This window comes from Sarcophilus harrisii, chromosome 6, assembly GCF_902635505.1.
Source record: "Sarcophilus harrisii chromosome 6, mSarHar1.11, whole genome shotgun sequence".
Classification (NCBI taxonomy): domain Eukaryota; kingdom Metazoa; phylum Chordata; class Mammalia; order Dasyuromorphia; family Dasyuridae; genus Sarcophilus; species Sarcophilus harrisii.
The window spans coordinates 14,885,990-14,892,997 of record NC_045431.1 but is presented as its reverse complement, the minus strand read 5'-3'; positions in this window follow the sequence as shown (position 1 = coordinate 14,892,997).

The following is a 7,008-nucleotide window of genomic DNA, read 5'->3' as shown; positions in this document are numbered from 1 at the left end:
AATCAAATGCTATATAAATAAAGTGGCTCCCGTCTTTCCCTTGTTCTTTAGGCTGACTTCTGCCCTCTCTGTCTTTCTGTCCCTTAAGGCTCCCCTAAAGACCTCTTTCTCTCTTCTTTCAAAAGAAGAAGCTACTTAAAAGTAAATGATATCAACCCTTCCATGGCTTCCCCACAGCCCAAGCAAAAAGTAGAAATGCAAAGACCAGAATGATAATAGGCTCTGGGGCAGCTTTGTTGGCAATCTGGGATGAAGCATGTGCTGCGACCCTTTAGGCAAACTGTAGCCCTTGTGGTTTGATCCTGGATCTGATCCCACTGGCTAACCTAAGCTTCACTGAGTGGTAGAAAGAGTATCGGTTTAGGATCCAGAAAACAAGAATTCTCCTTTTTTTTTGCCTCAACAGTTAATCTTTTGGGCAAACCGTTTAATTCCTTTGTGGCTTAGGCTCCTCACCTGTAAAAATAAGAGGGCTGAACTCTGTGTTAATATCCCCAGGGGGTCAGTGATGGAAGGCTCCAATATCCATCAAGATACTTAGACGAGCAAAAAAGCTACAAGCATATCACATGTGTGGTGATTAGGAACTGGTGGCACTAATTAGGGTGTAGAATGATATGGAATATTAATGTATTATGATAAGAAACAAGGAATATGAAGTAGCTAAGGAACCCTGAGAAGGTATATGAGGTCTCAGTTTCTTCATACATAATATTTTTTTTTTGGTTAGAACAAAGGAAAATTTATTATCTTAGCCCTTTCTCTTCTTTTTTCTTCATACATAATATTAAGGTCTTCTTTTCTTTGAAATCTATGATCCTATGAGCTTATAAATTTTATGTGTGTTTGTATGTGTGTGTGGAACGCACACATATATGTGTGCATATGTGTGTGTTCAATAAAATAATAGAATCAGTGACTAAAAGAATATAAATAAAGATAATAAAACATAGTAGAGTTCAGATCAAATATAATGACTAGTGCTGCTTGCAGAAGATTGATGTTAAAACCTACTTTCTTCCTTTCTATCAAAAAGCTAGACTAGAGGAATGGAAAGTTACAGATTTGGTCAGCTGTAATTTTGTTAGATATCTTTTATTTATTAATAATAGGTAACATCAATAAAGTGTTTTAAGGTTTGCAAAGCATAATATATATGTATATTTCTCTCTCTGTGTATATATATACACACATAGATAGATAGGTGATGTAATGCCATTTGATCTTCACCATAACCTCGGGGGAGGGAGTAGGTCCTGTTATTATCCCTCTTTTACAAGTGGGGAAACAGAGGCAAACAGATTTTTTTAATGACTTCCCAGCTAGTAAATATCTGAAGTAAGAGTTGAACTCCATTTTTCCTTATTCAAAAGTGCAATTCTCTATATGCTACATCTTCTGCTGTTTAACCTCAGATTGTGGGATACATTGTTCGTTGAAGTGTGATCACTGTATCCAAATAATAAACATCAGATCAGATGATGCTTTCCAGTGCCCCTTTCAGTACTTGATTCTATGGTCTTTCTTCAGTTTTGTAAAGTGGGTACAAAATCAAGTATCCTTGTTTTGCAGAGCTACTGCATCAATGAGATAATGCCAGGGAAAATCATCTGAAAAGGCGAAGCAGCTACAGAAATGTAAAGTATAGTGATTCCGTTTGGGACCCTCTTGGGTCCTGGTGATGCTCCCCAGTGCTGTAGGAGTTTGCTTTGAAAACTAATTCAGAGCACAGCTGGATTTCATGGTCCCTAAGACTAAACCTCCCTATCATGATTCAAAGCCAATCTCAAGAGAGCCTGTGCTTGGAGAGAAGCAGGAAGATAAACCATTCGAGCTGAAAAACATCTCAGCATGCTGTCCACACACCGCCAGAGACTGGCTGTGAGAAGCATTCTCTATGGGTTGGTCTTAGAAAGGTCAAGGCTTCCCATACTTTTCCTGGCTTCCGTTCTTTGGAAATTAGGGAGATATGTGAATAATGGACACGATTCCAAGGTGGACATTGTCTTTTCCACATTCTAGAAGAAAACTCGGACTTAAAGCTACACCCTTTCATTCAATCTGTCTCTGGTCATGGACAACTTACCATCCCACTAAATTCATGATGTTCTTTTCCATCTTCTTGTACCATTCCTTGCATCTGTACCGCGTTCTCATCCCATCTGGACCCATCCTCCAAATCCCAGTTCAAATGTCTCCTCTTTCATAATGTCTTGCTTGATTCTCTGCATCTGGGATTTAGCTTCCCCTCCTTGACAGCTTGACATTCTGTAGATCTCATATAAACCTTCTATCATATTTTTATGTTTATTTGTGTCTGTGTCACCTTTCCTACTATCCTATAAGTGCCTTGAAGATCCTGGATCCAGATCCTATTTGCTTTTGGATTTTCCTGGTGCTTAGCAGAGTACTTTGCACATAATAGGTATTTTGTAAATATTTGTTGAACGAATGGATGGACAAATGAATGAAAGAAGGCACCTTGGTGGACCCCTCTTTATGCACAATGAAAAACAATCACTCCAAAGAGACCAAGAATCTTGGCTTCTTTTATAAAATGCTTGCAGAAATCACAAACACTCAAAACAGATGAACACAGGGAGCAACTCCATTTGAGAAACAAAGTGTGTTTTCTTTGTCAGATAATATAATACAAAACTAAATGCAATCTGATACCAGTGTGAAACAAGACACTCCTACACGCTTCTGATTTAGATGAATCGCTATGTAAAAACCAGAACTCAGAGAGTCCACCCCCAATCTTTGATCATATATGATCCCTCTATCGGGGAGAGACCAGGAAGTCACTTCTCTGATGGTTGTTTATTTTTCAAATATTGCTGGACACTGATCCATAACTACTGATTGATAGAAATGAAGAAGAGGAGGTTTGACAATGGGGATTCCATTTTGAAGGCAGGACTGTTCAGCAACTTTCTTATCTATCCAGAAGTCTCTTTTTCAGTAGGCTCTGAGGCTCTGTAAAAATTCTAGACACAGTCTTTCCTAAGCTGCAGTATGCTGATGACAGTGCCTTGGGAGCATTCACACAAGAAAAAAATGCAACAGATTATGGAACATTTTTCAGAATCAGCAGAGCATGACAGCTTGACAATCAGTTTGGAGAAGACAGAAGTCATGTATCAGCTAGTTCTAGGCCAGCTTTGAATAAGGACAAAAATCTTCATTGGAGCATGGAAGGGAGAGACACTGATGGTGGGTATTTTCCCTCCTGCTCAGATAGCAGATATATTCAAACAATGAACAGGGAGTTGGGAAATTATGTTGACAAAATGAACGACGATTACTTTCAAGGGACCCAGGAGGTAGCAAATCCCTACTATGCACTCTAACCGACTAGCAGATGCTGTCGGGTAGCGGTGAAATTTCCACTTTCAGCCCGTGTTAACCTGTCAGCTAAGAGCAAGGGGTGGTGATGTCCTTACACATTGAGTGAGAGCTGAGCCGGCTGTTCTAGGACATATTCACCTTCTGGACAAACTGTCTCCAGTGTGCATTGGGTAATGACGAGAAGACAGCTTTAGAAATCTTTCTTTTGGCCTTGGGGTATTTATTCTACCTCATCGTGCTGGGTTGGACCAGACGTATTACAAGAATGGATGACCCTAGAATACAAAACCAGATATTATATAGTAAATTAGAAGCACTCTAATGGAGTAGGAAAAAAATTAATAATTTCTCAAAGCTCAATCAATAAATAAATTCTGAATATTCAACAATGGCACAGGGACACCAAAGCATCCTAATTTATAGTCCTTGCCTGCAAGAAACTTAGAATCTAATTGGGGGTCATATCATATAAGTAAGCTGCGTGATATCTGAAGGAGGCTGAGTGGGGAGCCGGGTGCACAGTGGCACAATCTCCCACGTGGATTTTGGAGCATGCACAGGTATTCGGAGACTATTTCCCATCTGTTTACAGCATGGTGAGGGAGGGCTATGCAAAGTCATCAGCTTTCCTTTCTCCTCCGGAGCCATCTGGGTACAGCGGCAAGATATCAATCAGGATGACTGGAGATGGCCCTGGAAGCCTGAACAGAAGATGCAGACTTGCTCTGGAAATCGAACTTGCCAGCGGAAGTGGGGATCGGGCTAAGTCCCGCTCCCCCACCAAGAGCTTCTAAAGACGCCATTCGTACACGTCCTGCTAAACGGAACGCTTGGACCTGCTTGCAGGCAGGATTGGTGACAAGTGACACAGAGGTATCCTGCAGATTGGCTGTCAGTCACCCAGCACTCTATTAATTCCTGTTATTACTAGGTTTAGTTTCGGATTTATCTTTTAATCACTGTCCCCGTCCCCCAATCTCCTGGCCATTCCTGCTGGTGAACCCAAGACATTAAAATTCACTTAGACCTCAGCTTCATAGCTTAACATACAATTTAATTAAATTAGGAAGCACGAGGCCCAAACTAGAAACGTCGGTCATATGTATCACGGAGTATAGCATATTAATCACTTCTCATTTCCCAAGGCAAAACAACCTTTTCAAGTTGGGAGAGAATTTTTATTCTCTCCAGTCCTTTGCACAGTGGGAGGGTCAACCTGGGAGTTCAGCGCCATCATAAATCTCCTGTCTCTCCAATCGAATGGGAATGGGACGCCGAAAAGCATCACTCACAATAGGTCACCCAGGAACTGGGAAATGTGGCAAGAGCATTCAGTGCTTCTCCTAATTGCAACTGTATGAACAAGCAGGATAATAGGATCATTGGCTCCAGGTTTCTATGTCGCTGGGGTCCTGGAGACTTGGCTATGCATTAGTCTGCTTAATGCACCAATCTATCCTTGAAACCCTAGTGCCGAAGGGGCATCCTGCCCAAATACCCTAAAGGCTTTTGTTGTAAAGGGAGGTTCCTGCCAGTAACGGATGAGATGCCAACAAACAGCAGGGGGGCGGCTGTTACTATGTTCTGACCACCATTATTTTCTTCCCTATCTCTCTGAACCTCTGTGGACTAATTTTCGGTCTTAATTCACCCTCATAATCAAACCAATGTGGACCATGAGGTGGCAAAGGAGCCGACCAGAAAATTGTTCCAGGGTAGGCAGACTGTGGAAACCCTGCTACCCTGATGGTGGAGGAGCAGTTTGCCAATAGATTAAGGATTCTGCATTAAGGACCACGCCCACCCACCCACAATTCAAAGTTGCTTTAACTAGCATCAAGTAAGTCCCTTAAAATCTCTAGTTCATCTATAAAGTAAGAGGATTTGATTAGATGACATCAGGGGCCTTTCTTGCTATAAATTCTATAAGCCTATGAACTTGAGGTCAGATGAAGAAGAAACAGATCATGGTCCAGAAATAATAATGAAAACACTTATTTATACTTCAATATAAATTATATATTTTAATATTTATGCTAAGTATGGGCAGACACTGTGCTAAGCACTTTATAATTATTATCTCATTTGATTCTCACCATAATGCTAGGAAGGAGGTCCTCTAATTAATCTCCATTTTACAGATGAGGAAACAGATTAAGTGACTTGAATAGGGTCATATCACTAGAAAGTTTTTGAGGCCTGAATTGAACTCAGGTTCTCTTTACTCCAGGTCTAGAGAGCAATCCACTTTGCCAGCTAGAAATAAGCAACCCTTGGGGTAAACAGGTGGGCAGTGGATAGAGTACCAGTCCTGAAGTCAGGAGGACCTGAGTTCAAATGTGATTTCAGAGGCTTAACACTTCCTAGCTATGTGACACTGGGCAAGTCACTTAACTCCAATTGCCTCAACAAAAGGAGAAAGAAAGAAAGAGAAGGAGAGAGAAGGAGAGAAAGAAAGAGAAGGAGAGAGCAGGAGAGGAGAGAAAGAAGGAAGGAGAGAGGAGAGGAGACAAGGAAAGAAAGAAAGAGGAAGGAGGGAGGGAAGGAAGGAAGGAAAAAGGGAAGGAGGGAAGGAAGGAAGGAAAGGAAGGGGGAAAAGGGAAGAAAGGAAGGAAAGAAAGGAAGAGAAATAAGCAACCCTTGATTTCCCCTAACTACAAGTAGGGTCCTCTATCTGGGTAAGAGGGTGTGTGGTATGGAAGATATAACTTGTCATTAGCTGCACCTCTGTCCTCTGTCACACTTGCCTTATCGAACTTACCCATCACTTCGTTTTTCTCTTATTTCTTTATTTTAGTTTTCAACATTCACTTCTATGAGATTTTAATTCTATTTTTTCTCTCTCCCTGCCTTCTTACTCCCTCCCCAGAACAGGGAACAGTCTGATCTAGGTTATACGTGTGTAATCATATTAAATATATTTCCACATTAGTCACATTGTGAAAGCTCACCTATCACTTTCATACTTACTGCATCTGGAGAGTAAGTGACCCGCCCGGGATTGTACAGCCAGGAAGACTCTGAGGTGGAGACTGACCTCCAGTCTTCTTCATTCCAGGCCCATCACTGTATTCATTGTGCCACCTAGCTGCCAATTGCTCCATGTAAGAGATAGACTTGATGGGACAATCCTTTTCATGAGGAAAAAAAATACATTGAATTTATTTAATTATTTCTAAAAGGCTCCAATGAAATCTGACTTGCAGAAAAATTTTCTTCTTGAAGTTTTTGCAACGGATTTTAGAGAGGACCTAGTTTATGTACAAAGACATAAAGATGTAATAGAATCCTTTCAAAGAGCTCTCCTGCTAACAGTAAATCTTGGGGAACAATGTGCCTGACAGTTTCAGATTCCCTGGCTAGAGATAGAATATTATAGATGGGGGGAAAAGGGTGAGATGTTTTAGAAAGGTTCTTTAGGTGCTATTCTTCTTCTCAAATGAAGTTTTATTCATGGGGCAAAAGGAAGGAATTGAGTTAGATTACAATAGATGTCCAGGCTGCAGGTATGGGGATGATGGGCTTTTCCCTATCAAGCAAAGCCTTGGGGCCGGAATACACTCCTTCCCCAGGAAGGAGCTGAGGCACTAAGGGAAGGAACTCTGGGAAGGCTGGAGGGGAACACACAGCTAAATTCGGTGGTTTGACAGAAATTCT